Raw genomic sequence first — 21,009 nt, 5'->3', positions numbered from 1 at the left:
TGTTAATTATTTTGTATTGTGTTTTATTTAACCACAATAGCAGTGTGTGTAAAGGTTATAGACTGAGAGTTACAATCTATAATGATCAGATAAAAAGATTAGTCAGCAAATCGATAGTTCCTGTACCAACAGGAAGCTCGGTATATTCAAGGCAACAATGAGTACAAAGGGTACAGATAAACATCTGGCACCTTTATTTAGATGAAAACTCATTCTAGAGAACTTCCACTACCTCATTAATTATGTACCAAGCTTCAGGAGGCTGAACTGGGTGAAGTATCATTAGTGGCTTTTGGAACGTGTTGGAAATGCTTCTGGCTCTAGACAAACTGTGTGAAATGAGAGCTTTTCTTTCTGTTGGGCTGGCAGATGTTCACACAAATCCAGTTCCTCAAAATGGAAAGGGTTTCATGTATAGAACTTGCATGAATTTTTTTTTTTTTTGTCTCCTAAATCTTGGGAACAAGAATGCAGCCTGCTCTAGCTTCAGAAGCACCATCAAAATTGTTTAAAACATGGACTTCAATGTTAATCTATTTAATAGGGAAATAGCTCCCTTCATATAAGTTTTATCTTAAGACAGCTCTCTATGTTGACATCTTTTTTTTTTTTTTAATGTAGTTTTATGCTTTTGCGATGTCACTGCTCTCATGAACTTCCATTCTAAGGTCTTTGCTTTTCTTGCTTTACTTCTCATGGTCCACCTATTCCTATACAAAATCTAATGCACTGAACGCGGATTTGAGTTTGCCAAATTGTGAACTTGGAATACAATCTTCAGGATGTACTGGGGAGAATTGTTTAAATTAAGATCTCTTCTGGAAGTACATGCAACTTTGTTCATTTGCATAACCATGTCTTTTGAAGGGGACTCCCTTTTAGCATCTTTGACTTTGAACATTTTCCGAAATCAGACTTAGTCTCTTCTGGACGATTATTCAATTATCCAGGAATTCATCTAAATGAAAGCAAAATGTCATTTGTTTGGAACAGAGTCACATAAAAGAACAAGTTTCAATAAGCTCAAAGCCCTTAAAAATTGCTTCAAGAGTGTCTAATAGGTGATTCCCGCTTGACACCAATAATTAATATCAAAGAAAAGAAGAAATAAAGGAAAAGAAAAAAAACAACTAAAGAAAACTGACATAATTGAGCTCACTAAAAACAGTTTGGTTCTCTTGAAGCCATCCTCAGATATTTCTTTGCATGATTGCTTTTAGAATTTTTTTTCTCATTTGCATGTTTTTGTGTGTATTGATTTACTACTTCTGGGTCAGATTAGACCTTTAGATGTGCTCCTGCAATTCTCCTTTACTGAATTTAATATAAACATAGCCTATATTATGTTTCTTAAATACAAAACTCCAGCAGTGCATATGTGTGCATGTGTGTGTGTGTGTGTGTGCGCGCGCGCGCGCGCCTATGGGTATGTGAGGTGTCAGTCTCTGGGAATTTCTTGTAAACAAACCAAGCTCTTGCTGCCTGTCAAAAAAGAAATTGTGCCACCTTTCCTGTTGCCTTTTGGAAGCAGACTTGGCAAAGCTTCTGTTCACTGAGCTCGCCTTGGCTGTGGCTATTTGTGCAGCAATTGAACCACTGAAGAAGGGCTCTGATTAGTTTTCAGTAGAACCAATCAGCGGCCATCTGGCTGATTGCCTGAGACCTGGTGCACTGGTAATCCTATCACACCTCCGGGGTAGACTAACAGTTGTGATTGTAGTTTAATGAAACACTTTGACTTCAAATGTCTGCTTAGCTGAAGACTACAATTCCTCTATGTCTCCTTCTTTCCCTTAAGATCTTCCTTCTGTTCCCCTCCTTTCCTTTCCTACCTCCCTCTCTTCTTCCTTCTCTCCTTCCTTCTTTATTTCCCCCCTCCTTCTCTCAACTCCAGAGTGGCCTTTTACATTTTACAAAGTGATTTCATATTTCACCACTGCCATGGTTCAGGCCCTCACCATTGCTTGCCTGGATTGCTGACATAGACTCATAACCACTCTTAGAGGGCTCCCCTGACCACCTCCCACCACCCCTACAATTGCTTCACCATAATAATCCACTATCCATAATGCAGTCAGAGCGATCTTTCTAAAACACATATCTGATGATAGCAGAAGCTAAAAATACCTGTGTGGCTCCATACCACATCGGGTATAATGCTCAGATTCCTTCACTGGCCCTTGATCACCTCCCTGATCTCATGTCCCACACTTTGCATGTATACCCGGGCTCTGGCCATACAGTTTCCCAGGTACACCAGCCTTCTCCCACTGCCCTGCTACCACACCTACTGCTCCATGACCATCTCCCCTCTCTCATATCTTACCCCTCACCTGGACTCCTATCTTTGACCTGGCTAATTTTCATCTTCTCTTCAAAGCTAAACTAAAGCATTATTTCCATTTGAAATTTTCTAGGACTAACCCCCCATGACTTGCTGTCCCCAACACCCCCACTGTACACACACCTACACACTGATCCAAATTGAGATTCCATAACAGCCCTACCAGGTTATCTGTACCACTGCAAAAACATTAATTATATCGCATTGCAATTGTTGACTTAAATACTACCTCTTCTAGAACCAGGATTCTGAACCCTATTATACCATGGACCCATTCTCTGAATCATGTTTTTTGTTGTTGTTGTTTTTTTAAGTAATCTCTATGCCCAACATGGGGCTCAAACTCATGATGAGTTTCAAGAGATGAAGAGTCACGTGCTCTACCAACTCAGCCAGCCTGGTGCCCCATGTTTTTAAACACATAAAATACATATGATTACAAAGAAAATAAATTATAATGACAGTTACCAGAATATTAAACATGTGTTATAATACAGTATGACATGTAAATATGTTTATTTATTAAAGCATCAGCTAAGAAATTCAAGGAGCAAGCCCACTAACTTGTAATTCAGAGGTTGTGGTGAGTGAAAACAGTATTTCAGGATATCTTCTACTGGTCTGACATGATATCTATGGCTTCCACTTGTGATAAAGTATTACCATGGTTTGTTGCATGTATTCATAATTTTTTTAAATGCTAAATTTTTAGGGGGGGGGGGGTGCCTGGGTGGCTCCGTCGGTGAAGTGTCAGCCTTCAGCTCAGATCATGATCCCAACCTGGGATCAAATGCCGGGTCAGGCTCTCTGCTCAGCCATGCACCTGCTTCTCCCTGTCCTTTCTTTTCCCTTTACTCATGCTCTGTCTCTGTGTCTCAAATAAATAAAGAAAATCTTAAAAAAATAAAACTAAAAATACATAAAAATGTTGAATTGTAGTTACAGCTAAGTGAAAATAAGGGTATGGTTATTACTTCAAACCAAGTTCATGGAGAACCTGAATTCTAGAAACTTTTGAGTTTTAGACCGTACGATCTTTGAGGCTTTCATTGTAATATAGCTATGCCTGTAGAGTATTGGAACATAGGAAACACTTAAAGTGTTTATTGGCCCAATTTACAAAGGAAGAGATGGTTTAATATTTCATCTACCTTAAGACTTCACACCTACTCCCCCTTGTGAATCAGGCTTTACTATTCTGATCACATATTAAGAGATTGAAATTCAGAAAGGTTAAGAACATTTTTCTAGTCCGTAGGGTTTTAAAATGTGTATTCTATCACATGGTTGCTTCCCAGAATATTGTGTCCAGCCTATCAAATAATCAAGAGAAAGGGAGCAAATATGGAAAATTGATGTTATCAGTCTCTACAAGGAGAAGTTCTTTTATTGCTTTGGTAAACCCTTGGCTTCCGTTATATTAACAATGTTCCATCAATATTGGCCAGCGTGCTATTTGGCATTCATCTGGACTTTAAGAGAAGAGCTGGGAACTTGGAGTAAGTGATCCTGTCATCCACAAGGGCTTGTCTCACCAAGAGGAATGCTCCCTCTGACTCAGAAGCACTCTGGGAAAGGGCGGAATAAGGAAATGCCACTTCCTCAACAGCCTGCTCAGGGAGCAGCCACTGTATAGACGGGAGCTTTTTGTTTCCTGAGCCCCCTTTGAGGGAAAGAATAAAAGAACATGACCACAACTAGGACAAGCCTTTTCACATCTCAGGATGTGAGTGAAGGAAGGGTTGGTGCACTTGATTTCGCCTTCTTGTGCATTGAAATGCCCAGACCATTGTGTGGCACAATGACTCCCTTTCAGGAAGGTGGCGACTATTGTGTCTTGCTGTTGTTCTCTGTCGCTCTGTCCCTTTGCCTTCTTTAGTTTTTCCCACTGTCTGGTCTACAAAGAAACCACTCAGTAGCAGTGCCTGGGCAGGCTTCTTAAGGAGAGGAGAGAGCCTCCCCCCTCCTCCACTTCCCAACACACACACACAGATGGAGAAAGAAAGCAAAGCAGTGTCAGCCTTGGGACTTAGAAGCTCTGTTGAGTCACTTTAAATACTCTGAACCCTTGTTTCCCTTGGCAGTGAGAAATCAAGCCAAACAGGGCACAACTTACATTGTCAAGCTCTGGGAAGTTGCTGTAAGGATCGTTAAACTCTTGACATCTGAAATGTCTGGTTTTGGGACTTCTTGATCTCCTATTTTACACCTGTATATTTGATGAATCAAAGTGTGCATATCAGGAATCACACAATGGTTCCTGGGGGCCCCAGAAATGTGACGTGCTATATATTATAATTTATATAAGCGTGAGAACTTGCACAAGTAAGACACTTGAGAATGGACACTTTAATGGTGAGGCCCTAAGATTACTCTTCTTAGTATCCTCCTGTGCTATTACATTAAAAAAATACTTTAACATTTTTTTCTACTCTATTACTCAGAGAATAGTGACTATATTTGTCTGTTTGTTTTTAATTTCAAGGTATCTCCCTGTAACTCATTGAGCCTCATTTTTGCTCAGCAATCGTGGAGCTATAGACTAAGACTTAGATAAAGTTATGATGTTAGAGAATCTGGTGGAAATTGTTTTTTTTTTTCTTCTCCCCAAGAAGGAATTGTGTTGAAGAGAGAAAACACTCAAAGTCACACAGTTCTCAGTGTGAATCACAAGGATGGGACTTAATATCTCCGTGTCCTTCAACAATTTGTTTAACTTCTTTCATCTACTTTACTCTTTCAAAAAAATGTGGTTGTACAACTCTACAGCCTTTTTAAAACAGGATTATTTGGAGAATTAAATAGGATAATGTATGTAATATCCTTAACCCTGTGTCTGACACACAATAAAATCTAATACATAGAGAGGGATATGACCCCAGTCCTGATGTAAATTTGTTTCATTGTGATCTGTCTTCAAAATGGTGTGTGCAGTAAGGATTATTTAATATTAAGTACAACTAACATTGTCTACACTTTATTATTTACAAAATGTATTTAAATGCATCATTACCTTTATGTCTTGAAAATTTCGAGAGGTAGGTACCCTTATCTTTCTCATTTTACCAACTGGGTGGCTGAGTCTTGAACAGGTTGTGACTTCCTGAAGGTCCAAGGTAATACCCAGCAGGATAAGAACACAAACAAATAGTCCTCAGGATTCCACTTAGTTGGTTTTCATTAACAAATTTTACCTTTGATGCAATTGGGTCTTTGATAAATAGAATTGTTTTTCTTTTCTCTTTCTTGTAGTCACTTGTATGGTTCATTAAGGGGTATATAGCTTCAGTGTGCAAAACAGCTATTTGGAAAGCTTATTAAAACGTAGAGATCAGGGATCCCTGGGTGGCGCAGCGGTTTGGCACCTGCCTTTGGCCCAGGGCGCGATCCTGGAGACCCGGGATCGAATCCCATGTCGGGCTCCTGGTGCATGGAGCCTGCTTCTCCCTCTGCCTATGTCTCTGCCTCTCTCTCTCTCTCTCTCTCTCTCTCTCTGACTATCATAAATAAATAAAAATTAAAAAAAAATAAAACATAGAGATCTCCCCTCCTCCCCACCCTCCACCACCTTCTTGGACCAAGAAATTCTGATTCAAGAGATCTGGGGTGGGGCAGAAAATCTGCATTCCTGAGAAGCTCTCAGGAGATGGTGAAGCTGCTAGTTTAGAGACCACATTTTTAGCAGCACTGCTTCAGCCGGTTTCATCAACAGTGGTTATCCTGAGATATGTTTGTCACAATGCAATAATCCATTTGCAGAAGAAACTTCGCAGACGTGCTGTATTGTATATATTTTTTTCTTTTTGTATATTATGATGTTTTGCCATCTTAAACTTTTCTGGCTGAGGAGAGACTGTTCCTCCCACCCTCACCCCCACTAGCCAATTCTTAGAGGTAGCAAAGGACTCAGCTGGCAGCCTGCCTTTGATATGCAAACTAACCAGTCCAGACACAGAAACTTCTCTATCTGGCCAGGACACCCCAGGAAGCAATATGCCTCTGCTGAATCATCCCAGGGTCGGATACCAGGACCACCTCTATAAAGCCCTCTGGAATTATTCAAGCTAGCCAATCCTAAACCATCACTTGGCCTGCTTTGCTTCTTTGGAAATGCCAATCAGGGTTTTTGGCCTACACTTTGCCTTTGTTGCCATCTTCCGCCCCTTGACCAAAACCTAGCACTTCCCCCATGATCTTGTGTGGCATGTGGAGATCCCCGGGCTCGGACCTGTGACTATAATAAACTTGTTTCCTTCTGTCCCCTCTGTGGCTCTACCTCACAGACCACCAGCTAAAAGCACACAGGAACACATGTTTCCTTCAGACAAAAAGGAAGGGGCATCTCTTTTTCTCCAAATGAGTTGTCCTGAGTCAGACATTTTTGGCAATCACTGTGCCCCACGCCTAATTGGGACCGGATAGAATAATGGCATTAGGGACACTGGTCATCAGGGCATCCTTGCAAATTTCCGGCGGGTTTGGGCACATAGAGCTTTTCATTGTCTTCTGACAGCAATTTCAACCTCCCGCTGCCCAACCTATGACTCTCTCTCGTTAAACCTCGGTGAGTGGCCCTGCTGCAGCCATGAATCATACACTGAGGGCTTCACACAGCCTGGGTTTATGGAGCCGCATTACAGGAGACCATATCTCAGATGGCCCCAGTGCAGCCAAAACAATCTGTCACTTTTAATTCTTCCTGTCACCTCATTAAGTATATGGAAACGTTGACAATAAAGCACATTTTCACACAAACACGCAACACTCACGCCACCCCAAAATGCAACATTTCCTCCTCTTGTATTCAGATGTGGTTGTAAATATTACAGTCATTGAAAGATTCACTGAGCAAACATATGTGCCGGGGTACTGTATATAACTGACAGAGGCAAAGAACAGTCTCCATGGACACATAAAGCAATTAAAAATAACTGTGCTTCAAAGCAGGCTACTATAATACAAAGGTCAGGACCATAAATATGAACAGGATGGCAGTAATGTCTCTATCCAAATATACCCCCAAACACACAACTACAACAGGTCGGATCTCAAAGGTTAATGTTAAAAAAAAAAAAAAAAAAAAAAGGCTTTGAAATTATGCCATATTCCACCCATGCTTTTTTTTTTCCTTCTTGGGTCTTTTCATCAAAGGTTAATATATGTGGATACAGTGGAAAATTTTATCAAGGCCAAATATGTGTCATCAGCCACTATTTTATTCAATGCAAAATATTTAGCCTTGGACATATGATACAATGAAGGCGCTCTATCAGATATTCTGTGAAAGGAAAATGTCTGTTGCTTCTCCCCCTTTTGCTTCCTAGGTTGCTTGTTTTTATATTAACTGCACGGAAGTTTGAATTCCACTCAAAGCTGTAGAGAGACCGTTCTGAGGGCCGGGATAATTTTTGCAGTAACACACTGAGTGTGATAATAAGGTTTATGCATGGTTGTAAAGAATGTGCTGACAGATGGAAAAGGAGCCACCTCGGTCTGCACAGCATTCATTTTTATATATATTAAAAAAATCATACTACACCTGACTCTGATTCAAACAGCAGTTCTTTCTCCCGCTGTCTTCTAGGAACAGAAATATTTTAGAGTATATAGAAAAATTCCAACCCCCAGTGGACTGATTCGCTAAAATTTCAAGTTCTGTGCACATCAGAGTATCATAGGCTCCTGTATTACCATTCAGGGTGTCATGTGCAATGAAAAACTTATTCCCTCCAAACATGAATCTCTATGTAGTAAGTGCCTTAGATAGTGAGCAAGTAAATGCAGCACGGAAAAAAGATGTGAACGGAGTGGCTCCCACAATGGAGAGGCACTTCCCATCTCTTCCTCTGAAAAGCAAAATGCCAGCTAATTTGCTGAGGATTCATTTTCATCCAAGGAAATTAAAATATGAGTGCAGATGGAATGAAAACATTGAGGTCATCTCTGCACATCTTCATGATGTGATATTTGAGAGCAGATTGATTCAAGAAAAAGAGCACTGGGAGGTAAATTCCTTACCCTTAACAACAGGAAGCAACAAGGACCAACCCATCCAGCACCAGCAGCTGGATTTTCGGAGCCATGGTGTCAGCTTCCTGGGGGAGAGCAACAAGCTCCTGACATCTGCTCTCTCCCACATCTATTACCATATTCTTAGAAAAGCCCATCCTATGCTAAAGTGACTGACTGAATGAATGAAATAGAACAAATAAAAAAAAAAAAAAAACACTTCTTTTCATCTTCAACCTTCTGATCAAATGAATCTATATTAATTTGCTAAGCCTGGGGTTACCAAGCACCACAAACTGAGCACCACAAACAACAGAAATGTCTTGACCTTCATAGTTCTGGAGGTCAGAGTTGGTTCCTTCCCAGGGCCACGAGAAAGGACGTGTTCTGAGCCCCTCCCATTGGCTTCCCCAAATCTTTCCTCATTGCCTTTACATGTGTCTCCAAGTCCAAATTTCCCTTTTTCTCTATAGATATGAGTCGTATTGGATTAGTGTCTGTCCTGATAACCTCATTGAACCTAAAGACCCTATATCCAAATAATCTCACATTCTGAGGTACTGGGAGGTTAGATCTTCAACAGAGGAATTTCGGAGAGACACAATTCAACCCATAACAGCATCGTTTACTGAAACAACACAGAGCTTCCATTTATCCACTGCTGTTATTTTCTCTTCCTCTGCTAATAAGCACGGTCTCTCACATTCCTGCCATCCTCAGAGCGCAGCTTCCAGGGAGAAGAGTAAATTTTTTCAACATTGCTAAAGAAGTTCCTGAATTATTATGTTTGTTAACTTTTTCTTCTTACAAAGAACAAGCCATGCACCTTCAACTTCTCTACAATATTCTCTTCAATCAGCTTCACCATTAGTCCCAACATTCAAACACTATTTTGGCATCTGGCTCACAGATACTATTCCCACATCATAGGTTACTTCTCTATCCATGATAGCGAACCACTCACAACCTACCCCATTTGCTCTTGAATTCTTCAACTCAAGTCACCTTCAACTGCAGCTCGCTTACACTGCTTGCTCATTTACGTACTCTATCTATCCTGTTCCTTTTATGTGTGTATTAGCTCTGGAAATTTAAATTCAAATGCTCCTTCTTTGACTACTATCTGCTCATTCCAATTTTTCTCATTTCCCTACTTCATTTATAGTATCAGTTACCAAATTATGGTATTACATGGAAAATTAGTGTTTCGGTATGTCAATAAGATCACACAGAGGAAGATAAAATGGAGCGTAGTCAAATAAATTTAGGAGAATGGTGTTAATAAAAGTTGAAATAGTTCTTTACTGAAAGACTTTAGTACACCACCATTTGTTCTGAATAACCAAGATTTTGTGACTGCTTTCACCAAACTAATGTCAGCAATTAAAAATATAATAATGAAGCCTAGTGAGCCACAGGACACCAATCTGGGAATCATCAGATTATACTGTTCTTTAATTCATAACTCCTATTCCCACTTTCCCCTCTCATTCTAGTTATCCACCCTTTCCTTAGGATTTTTGGCTATATCCCGTAGGCCATTCTTTTGCTAGATAGTTCTTCCACTCAGTCTTATTTCTATGTCTACTCTGCAACTCTCTGTCCTTTCTAGTCCCACAAACGAGCTCATGTTCTGCAACTCTCAGTAGGCCTTCAGAACCGCAAGCAAAAATACCCATGCTAATCATTTTCCAATTTAACCTAGCATATAATAAGTTATGACTATTTTCTAGATTACTTGTTCACCTACCTCACTCCATCTCTTTTCTCTTTTTTTCTCCTATGTCTTCAACCCTTCTCTACCAGTTCTTTCTCCTACAGTAGTAAATCTGTTCAAAGGAGTCTCATTTCAATTTTCTTTTCCTTTTTCACAACTTCCTTCTTGAAGTTTTGGCCTTCTCATCCTTTTCAAATTAAGTTCCATGAGAATAGAATATCTTTCCACTTATCTGTGCCTCTTCAATTTCTTTCCTCAATGTCTTATAGTTTTCAGGGTACACATCTTTTACCTCATTGGTTAAATTTATCCCAAGGTATTTTATTCTTTTTGATGCAATTGTGAATGGGATTCTTTTATTTTCTTTTAAGATTTTATTTATTTATTTGACAGAGAGAGAGAGAGAGAGAGAGAGAGAGATCAAGCAGGGTGAGGAGCAGAGGGAGAGGGAGAAGCAGGCTCCCCTACAGCTCAGGGAGCCTGATATGGAGCTCTATCTCCTATGGAGCTTGATCCCCGGACCCTGGCCTCATGACCTAAGCCAAAGACAGATGCTCAACTGACTGAGCCACCTGGGTGCCCCTGGGATTGTTTTGTTAATTTACTAATAGTTCATTATTAATGTATAGAAATACAACAGATTTTTGTACATTGATTTTGTATCCTGCAATTTTGCTAAATTCTTTTTTTTTTTTTAAGATTTTATTTATTTATTCACAGGGGACACACAGAGAGAGGCAGAGACATAGGCAAAGGGAGGAGATGCAGACTCCATGCAGGGAACCTGATGCGGGACTTGATCCCTGGACTCCAGGATGATGCCCTGAGCCAAAGGCAGACACTCAACTGCTGAGCCACCCAGGCATCACAATTTTGCTAAATTCATTGGTTAGTTAAACAGGGATTTTTGTTTTGTTTTATTTTCTTGGGAAAGTAATTCTTGAGAGAGACAATGCAAATACTTAAATTTCAAATAATAATTATGATATAAATACTAGATTACAAGATAGAAGTAGAAGATAATAAAAAAAGGTAAATGTATTTGAATTATCAAGGGACAGTGATTAGATATATACCATTTAAAAATAGATATTTTATTTTAGAATAGTTTGTATTTATTGAAAAAAATATATAGTAAGAGGGCTTTCATAGAACCTATATGGTTTCCTCTGTTATTAGCACATTTAATGGTATATTTGTGGCAACTCGTGAACCGATATTATATTTTATCATTTATGTCCATACTTTATTCAGATTTCCTTGGGCATTACCTAATGCCCTTTTTTTGTTGTCGTTGCTCAAATGTACCATATTACATTTATTCATGTCTCCTTATACTCCTCTTGACTGTGATAGCTTCCATGATTTTCCTTGGTTTTGATGAACATGACAGTTTTGAGGAATATTGGTCAGTAACTTTGTAAAATGCCCCTCAAATGGATTTATTGGATGTTTTTCACATGATTAGACTGCAGTTATGGGTGTTTGGGAGGAAGGTCACAGTTGGAAGTGTTATTTTCATCACATTCCATCAAAAGTTTATACTACTAATGGGACTTATCCCTGTTGATGTTAATTTTGATCACATGACTGAGGTCGTCTTTGTTAGGTGTTAGGTGTTTCTACCATAAAGTTACTTTCTTCATTCCATCATTCAATAATATATTCTTTGGAAGGAAATTTCCACAGGATTTTCAGGATTTTCACAGGATTTTCACAGGATTTTATACAGGAGTGTATAGCCTACACTCAAGATGTGGGCAGTTATGCTCCATTTTTTTAAGGGTGAGTTCTACATAGTATATATAAATTTTAAAAAATCATTTGGATGGTTGAGAAACCCCAAGATATAATGCAGAATATGACAAAACAATCTAACTAATATTAAAAATTTAGGAAATAGCATCACTAAAGGTGATGAGGGAAAATGTGCTGATCTAAGTAACTTTAGAAATTAGTGGAATCTATAAAGCTAAAGGCAAAACAGTACATAATTACTGTAATTTAGTTGATAATGTTGTTTTCCACAGGGATATTAGTTAAAAATTATCATATTGCTATACATATATACAGGAATTGAACAATTAAGTAAATGGATGGTAGATGGGGAGAGCCAGGTGGGAAGTGAGATTTTGCAGACAACCAAGGGGAAAAGGAACATCACTATGAAATACTGTTTAGTTTAATACATTTGTGTGTGTGTGTGTGTGTGTGTGTGTGTGTGTAAATACACAGGTCAGTTTATATACAAAACTTTTCTTGCTTTGTCAGCTGAGACCGCCTAGAAGTGATGACATCCCATTATAAACAAGTACATGTGGTACCCAGATATTAGTTCCTAAGTACCATCCTTCAGTAAAAGGATCAAGGGCTCCTTGGAGAAATGACTAATTCACAGGCTGGGGCAGGAAGTAGAAAAGGTGAGTCTGGAGTATTTTGTAGTGCCAGAGGTAATGAATGCTGAGAAATAAAAAATTTAAAAGCCCTATTATGATGGGGCCATGTCAAAAGATACAAGAGACGTTAATAGAGCTCCCAATGGCCAATGCCGGAATAATGTGAACAAACAAAAGAAATGAAGTAATATTGGACTATGAAACAAATATCCATGAGTACATATGGGTATAAATAAATTATTGAATAAATAAATAAATGAGGGAGAAGAGACAAGTCTCTCATGAGAAGAATTCCAAGTAATATATGTGTTACTTTGACATATATAATTTTATAAAGAAAAGACCAATAGTTTTTTCAAATATAGAATAAAACAGGATTTCCAAATTCCTTATCAGGACAAAAAATAAGAAAGAGATAGACCATGGATAAACAGAACAAAACAAGGTATTCATAAAATTACATTAAATTAAAATGGAAGACAAAGATTAAATGGAATATTTATTTTCTCTTCCCTTATAAAAAATGTTTCTTTACCAATTCTGTGGTTGGGCTCAGACAAGTTTATATTGAAAAATTATCCAGGCTATTACAAACTATATTAGATGTTCTAAGGTACTAATCATAAGAAAATTTTGGCAAAATTAATGAAGAAAAAGAGATAATGCAGCTATGCTACATTAGAAGGTAAAATAAATGCAGCATCAAATATGGAGGACATTAAAGCTTTTCAAATATTTATAGATTTATAGAATTTATTTTACGTTCTATATATTTTTGAAAGAATTAATGACACGGACAAATTTCCAGAAAAAAATTATTATAAAAATTGATACTTAAAAAAAAATTGATACTTTATGTTGAAGCTCAAAAAATAAAACATCAAAGATAAGAAACATTATCTGGGAAATAATTACCAAAAGGTCATTTTTATCAAATGATTTCATGCTGAGTTCTTTGAAACCAGTTGTAAAATATGTCTGATGATAGTAATTGATGAAGTTTCCCAATTCAGTGATGAACTAAGCAACATCCTATACTAAAACATGAGAAAAATGGAACACTAAAAAAAGAAAAACTGACTAAAGATCTTTAGAACTATAACGCAAAATATTAGCAAATCAAATGTAGCAGTTTATTAAAAGATAACACACCATGACCAAATAGGTTTTTATTCCAGGAATGCACGAACAATTCAATATTAAGAAACCAAGTAATAATTCATCACAACAATCGATCAAAGGAGAAGAAAGAAAAATTTATCTTGATAGACGCTGAAAAAGCATTTTAAAATAATTCAACATCAATTATTGATAAAAAACGTTAGTCAACTAGGAATAGGAGATAAGAACAAATCCCCAAGATGATGAAGGTGATCTATTTCAAACTATCAACCAACATTGACTCTTATCATAAAACATTAGACAACGATCATTATTACCATTTTTTCAGCTAATTTTTTAAAAACATTTTATTTATTTATTCATGAGAGACACACAGAGAGAGACAGAGACACAGGCAGAGGGAGAAGCAGGCTCCATGCAGGGAGCCTGATGCAAGACTCGATCCCAGGACCCCCGGGCCACGCCCTGAGCCGAAGGCAGACGCTCAACGGCTGAGCCACCCAGGTGCCCTCAGTTATCTTTTAAGACTTTAATATTGATATATGTTTTATAAATAATAAAATTCACTCTGTTAAGTGTATAATTTGAGGACTTTAGATAAATGTAGTTATATAATCATCAGAATAATAAAAACAGAATATTTTCTTCATCTCATAATGTTTCCTCTTGCTCTTTTCCCTTCTCCCTCTGCTCCCAGACCTACTGAATACACTTCCAATGTATGTCCCTGTATATTAATCTTTTCCAGAATTTCCTGTAAATTGAAGCTTGTAGTATATAGGTCCTAATCATAATGCATATGCTCTTAAAATTCATCCATATTTTTGCATATATCATTAGTTTGTCCTTTTTTATTTCTGGGTTCCATTCTACTAGATAAATGTATTATAAATTATTTTTTTTATTCATAAGATACATATTTAGTTTATTTCTAGTGTCTGGTTATTATAAATAAAACTGCTATAACCATTTCTGTACATGTCTGTGCGTGAACATATGTTTTCATTCCTCTTTCCTAAATATCCAAAAGTAGGATTGCTGCATTATATGATCAGTATATATTCAGTATGTGTGTGTTTATATATATATGTATCAGTAATATATTACATGATCCATATATATCAGTACTATATTACATGATCAGCATATATAAAGTTCCATATAACTTTATTAAAAATTTGTTAAACTATTTTCTAAAGTGGTGTGCAATCTTACATTTCACAACCAATGGATGAGGAGTTCTAGTTTTCCATATCATCGACACTTAGTATTGTCAGTCTTTTTAGATTTAGCTATTTTAATAGGTATTAGTGGTATCTTATGGTGTTTTTCATTTGTATTTCCACAATGATTAATGATATTGAGCACCTTTCCATGTGTATATCTGCCCTCTGTGATTCTCTGTGTTCACAATTATATGTCAATAATGATAGTTTTTCTTTTTTTTTTTTTTTTACTGTGTGTTTATCTTGAAGTATTGAAATTAGGTAGTAGGAATTCTCTTTTTCTTCTCTTCACATTTCTGACTCAATTTTAGAACCATATTCTTAATTTTTAAAAGTGACACAAAGTAAAAACAAACCTGACAGAATTTGAATCGAAATTGCCTTGAATCTATGGATCAATTTGGTGAGAATTGACATCTTAACAATATTCAGTCTTTAGACATATGTATGGTATATTTTTTCTTTATTTATTTCATTTTCCCCATAATATAGTTTGCAATAGATAGGCATTGTACATATTTTATTACATTTATCCCTAAGTATATGACATGTTATGATACTATAATAACAAGTATTTTTTTAATTTTTCAATTGTCAGTTCTAGGTTGTGGGTATATAGAAATACAGCTTTGTTCCTATTGACCTTGTATCCTATATTTTGCTGAAGTAACTCATTCGTTCTTGACTCTATTTTTTTTTTTTTTAGATTTATTGTGACTTTGTCTATAGGCAATTATGCTATTTGTGAATGAAAATAGTGGTTTTATTTTCCCTTTCCAAAATCCTTCCTCAGCATTTTGTTTCTTCTTTTCCTTTACAGGCTTTGCTAGAACTTTCTGATTCAATGTTAAATAGAAGTAGTGAGGGCAGACATACTTGCCTTGTCCCTGATCTTACGGTGAAATCTATCTTTCACCATTAATAAAATGTTAGCTATAGATTTTTAATAAAGGCCTATTTTCAGTGTTAAACTCTCCAATACAAATCATGGATTCAAATATATTTTCTTATATGATTTTTATTTATTTACTTTAAATACTTTTATTAGGCGCAGACACATGTTAGAGTTCTATATTTTTGATAAATTTATCCCATTACTTTTATATAATGTAATATTTCTTTTTTCTCAAGTCTAGTTTGTCTGATATTAATATAGCCACTTCAGTTCATTTTGGATTAGAGTTTGTGTGGTATATTTATTCATTCTTTTGTTTTCAACAGATCTACGTCTTTATACTTAACATCAATCTCTTTGTAGGCAACATTATTAGATCCTGCTTGTTAATCTTATCTACAGTTTGTGTCTTTTAATTTAGTTTAAACAATTAGCATTTAAAATAATGATTATTGAAATCTATGTTTCAAATTGTTTTCTATCTGTCCCATTTTTTTTATTTCTTATTTTCACTTTTGACTTATTTTAGACTGAATACTTTATTTCTTTTTATCTTCAATATAAATCTACTAATTATACTTCTTTTATATGAGTTGCTATCATGTTTACAATATATATATTTAACTTATCACAGTGTACTGCCAAATGATATTATGTAACTTTCTGTAAAACATAAGAAAGTTAAGTTGGAACACTGCCATTTATTTCCTCCCATACTTTATACTATTTTTTGTCATACTGTTATTTCTACATATGTTATGAACTCCATAATACTTTAGTACTACTTTTGTCTTGGATAATCACTTATCACTTAAAAAGATTAAAACTAATGGATAATGTATTTTATGTTTACCCACATCTGTATCCCTTCACAGATGTTTTCCTTCCTTTTTTTTTTTTTTAAGATTTTATTTATTTATTCATGAGAGATACAGAGAAAAGCAGAGACATAGGTGGAAGGAGAGGCAGGCTCCCCAGAGGGAGCCTGATGTGAGACTCGATCCCAGGACCCTGGGTTCACGACATGAGCCAAAGGCAGATGCTCAACCACTGAACCACTCAGGGGTCCCAGATGTTTTCCTTCTTTGTGTGGATACATATATTCATTTGATACCATAATTCTTCTGCCTGAGAACTTTCTTTGATGTTTCTTGTAGCACAGGTCTGTGATAAATTCCTTTAGCTTGTGTGTTCCTCAATGACTTTATTTCACTTTTATTTTAAATATTTTACTCAAAAGCTTTATTTCTAGAACAGTTTTAGACTTACAGAAAGCTTTAGACTTACAGAACAATTGAGTGACCAGCACAGAGATTTCCCATGTAGTCCTATACAATTTCCCCCATTATTCGCACCTACATCAATATGGTATGTGTGCTATAATTCATGACTCAATACCAGTACACTTGTTTTTAGTTTTTTCAGATTTCCTTAGTTTGTAGTCTACTATCCTTTTCTATTCCAGCATCCCATTACATTTAGTTGTCATGTCTTTTTACATTCCTCCTCATTGTGACAGTCCCAAATTTGCCTTGCTTTTGATGACCGTGATGATTTTCAGAACTACTGGTCAAGTGTTTTGTAAATTTTTTTCAATTGGTGTTTATCTAATTTTTTTTTCTCATGATGATACTGAGGTTGTGAGATTTGGAAGGAAGATCACAGAGGGAAAGTGCCATTTCATCACATCAGATCAGGAATACATACTATCAGCATGACTTTTTTTTTTTTTTATGATAGTCACACAGAGAGAGAGAGAGAGAGAGAGAGAGAGAGGCAGAGACACAGGCAGAGGGAGAAGCAGGCTCCATGCACCGGGAGCCCGATGTGGGATTCGATCCCGGGTCTCCAGGATCGCGCCCTGGGCCAAAGGCAGGCGCCAAACCACTGCGCCACCCAGGGATCCCTCAGCATGACTTCTTATCATTGTTGATGTTAATTATGATCACCTAACAGAGATAGTGTTTTTAAGGTTTCTCTGCTGTGAAGCCACTTTTTTCTTCCTTTGTTTTCATATTGTCCTCTTTCCAAAGGCAGTCACTGCACAATCTACATTTAAGGAGTGAGGAATTATGCTCCATCTTCTTTAGAATAGCTTATTTATGTAATTTACTAGGAATTCTGCATGAGAGATTTTTTCTTCATTTATTAATTTATTCAATCACTTATTTATATAAGTATGGATGCATTGATAATTATTTTATGCTTTGGTTTAAATCTAATACTACCTTATCTTCTTATTAAAATTATTCCAGATTTACCTAGTAGGAGCTCTTTCAGATAGCTCTTGTGCCCTTTTGACATAGTCACATTACTATTTAAAATTTTTAAGAACTTTTTTACTTTCTGCCATTATAAAATGTTCCAGGCCCTTTTAGCACATTCCCTACCCATCAATGAATCAACTGTTTCTTCAAGAAGTTCTGATTATTTTTATTGGATAATGGCATTAGAAACCAATATCTGGCCTCATACAATGAGTTTGGAAGTTTTCCTTCCATTTCTATTTTTGAAATAGCTTCCGAATAGGTATTAATTCTCTTTAAATGTTTGAAAGAATTCCTCTGGTAAGCCATCCAGCTCTGGACTCTTGTTTGTTGGGAGACTTTTGATTGCTACTTTAATTTCCTTGCGGGTTATAGATCTGTTCATGTTTTCTAATTCTTCATGTTTTAGTTTTGGTAGTTTATACATCTCTAGGAATGCAATCATTTCTCCCAGATTGCCTAATATGTTGCCAAATAGTTGCTCATAATAAGTTTTATAATTGTTTGTATTTCTTCAGTGTTGGTTGTGGTCTCTCCCTCCTTTCATTCATGATTTTAGTGATTTGGTTCCTTCTCTCTCTCTTTTCTTCTTCTTCTTTCTTCTTCTTTCTTCTTTCTTCTTTCTTGTTTCTTCTTCTTTCTTCTTCTTTCTTCTTCTTCTTGTCTGGCCGAGGGCTTATCAATCTTATTAATTCTGTCAAAGAACCAGCTCCTAGTTTTGTTGATCTGTTCTCTTGTTTTTGTTTGTTTGTTTGTTTGTTTTTTGGCTTCTATTTCGTTGATTTCTGTTCTAATCTTTATTAATTATCTTCTGCTGGGTTTAAGCTTTATTTGCTGTTCTTTCTCTAGCTCCTTTAGGTGTAGGGTTAGGTTGTGTATTTGAGACCTGTCTTGTTCCTTGAGAAAGGCTTGTATTGCAGTATATTTCCCTCTTAGAATGCTTTTGCTGCATTCCAAAAGTTTTGAACAGTTGTGTTTTCATTTTTATTTGTTTCCATGAATTTTTCTCATTCTTCTTTAATATCCTGGCTGATTCATTCATTCTTTAGTAGGATGTTCTTTAGTCTCCATGTATTTGAGTTCTTTCCAAATTTTCCCTTGTGATTGAGTTCCAGTTTCAAAGCATTGTGGTCTGAAAATATGCATGGAATGATCTCCATCTTTTGATACCAGTTGAGACCTGATTTGTGGCCCAGGATGTAATCTATTCTAGAGAATGTTCCGTGTGCACTCAGGAAGAATGTGTATTCTGTTGTTTTAGGATGGAATGCTCTGAATTTATCTGTGAAGTCCATCTGGTCCAGTGTATCATTCAAAGCTCTTGTTTCCTTGTTGATTTTTTGCTTAGATGATCTGTCCATTGCAGTTTGTGGAAGATTAAAGTCCCCTAATATTATTGTATTATTATCAATGTGTTTCTTTAATTTGGTTATTAATTAGTTTATATAATTGGCTGCTCCGATGTTGGGGCATAGACATTACAATTGTTAGTTAGGTCTTCTTGTTGGATAGACCCTTTAATTATGATACAGTGCCCAGACTTCAACCTCTATACAAAGCTGTACTCATCAAGACAGCATGAACTGACACAAAAACAGACACATAGATCAATGGAACAGAATAGAGAAACCAGAAATGGACCCTCAACTCTATGGTCAACTAATCTTTGACAAAGCAGGAAAGACTATCCAATGGGAAAAAGACAATCTCTTCAACATATGATGTTGGGAAAATTGGACAGCCACATGCAGAAGAATGAAACTGGATTCTTTTCTTTTGTTTTCTTCTTTTTTAAGATTTTATTTATTTATTCATAAGAGACACACAGAGACAGGCAGAGACATAGGCAGAGGTAGAAACAGGATCCCTGCCAGGAGCCTGATGTGGGATTCAATCCCAGGACCCCAGGATCATGACCTAAGCCAAAGGCAGATATTCAATCACTGAGCCACCCAGGTGTCCTTATTTTCTCACACCATACACAAAAATAGACTCAAAATGGATGAAAAACCTAAATGTTAGACAGGAATCCATCAGAATCCTAGAGAACACAGGCAGCAGCCTCTGTGACCTCAGCCACAGCAACTTCTTGCTAGACATGTCTCCAAAGGCAAGGCAAACAAAGGCAAAAATGAACTATTAGGACTTCATCAAGATCAAAAGCTTCTGCACAGCAAAAGAAACAGTTAAAAAAACCAGAAGACAACCTACAGAATGGAAGAAGATCTATGCAAATGTCTTGTCCGATTATAGTATCTAAAATCTATAAAGAACTTATCAGGGGGCACCTGGGTGGCTCAGCGGTCCTTGGGATGGGGTCCTGCATTGGGCTCCTAACAGGGAGTCTGCTTCTCCCTCTGCCTGTGTCTTTGCCTCTTTCTGAGTGTCTTTCATGAAGAAATAAATAAAATCTTAAAAAAAAAAAAACTTCTCAAATTCAACACCTAAAGAGCAAATGATCCAACCAAGAAATGGGCAGAAGATATGAACAGACATTTTTCCAAAAAAGGCCCAAAAGACCAATGAAAAAATGACACATGAAAAAATGCTCCACATCACTTGGCATCAGGGAAATACAAATCAAAACCACAATGTGATACCACCTTACACCAGTCAGAATGGCTGAAATTAACAAGTCAGGAAACTTCAAATGTTGGCAAGGATGCAGAGAAAGGGGAGCCCTCTTTCACTGTTGGTGGGAATGCAAGCTGGTGCAGCCACTCTGGAGAACAGTGTGGAGGTTCCTCAAGAAGCTGAAAATAGGGGCAGCCTGGGTGGCTCAGCGGTTTAGCGCTGCCTTCAGCCCAGGGCCTGATCCTGGGGACCAGGGATTGAGTCCCATGTCAGGCTCCCTGCGTGGAGCCTGTTTCTCCCTCTGCCTGTGTCTCTGCCTCTCTCTCTCTCTCTCTCTCTCTCTCTCTCTGTGTCTTCCATGATAAATAAAATCTTTAAAAAAAAAAAAAAGTTGAAAATGAAGCTACCCTATGACCCAGAAATTGCACTACTGGGTATATGCCCCTAAAATATAAATGT

The 21,009-nt window shown here is 36.9% G+C and overlaps 1 long non-coding RNA gene across 5 annotated transcripts in view; it reads left to right on the top strand.

Moving 5' to 3' along the window:
- Positions 1-21,009, top strand: part of LOC140623083 (uncharacterized) — a 252,763-nt gene that overhangs the window by 76,339 nt on the left and 155,415 nt on the right. The window contains exons 4-5 of one of the 5 annotated variants that reach the window (XR_012022762.1): positions 10,791-10,958; positions 12,342-12,484. The exons of the other annotated variants lie outside the window; for them this stretch is intronic. This is a non-coding gene — a long non-coding RNA (uncharacterized lncRNA). Of the gene's footprint in view, positions 1-10,790; positions 10,959-12,341; positions 12,485-21,009 lie in introns of those variants that run through there. 5 annotated transcript variants of the gene reach the window in all.

The sequence above is a fragment of the Canis lupus genome, chromosome 2 (genome assembly GCF_048164855.1).
Source record: "Canis lupus baileyi chromosome 2, mCanLup2.hap1, whole genome shotgun sequence".
Classification (NCBI taxonomy): domain Eukaryota; kingdom Metazoa; phylum Chordata; class Mammalia; order Carnivora; family Canidae; genus Canis; species Canis lupus.
Note: the sequence above shows the minus strand (reverse complement) of the source record. Positions and strands in the feature narration are given on the sequence as shown.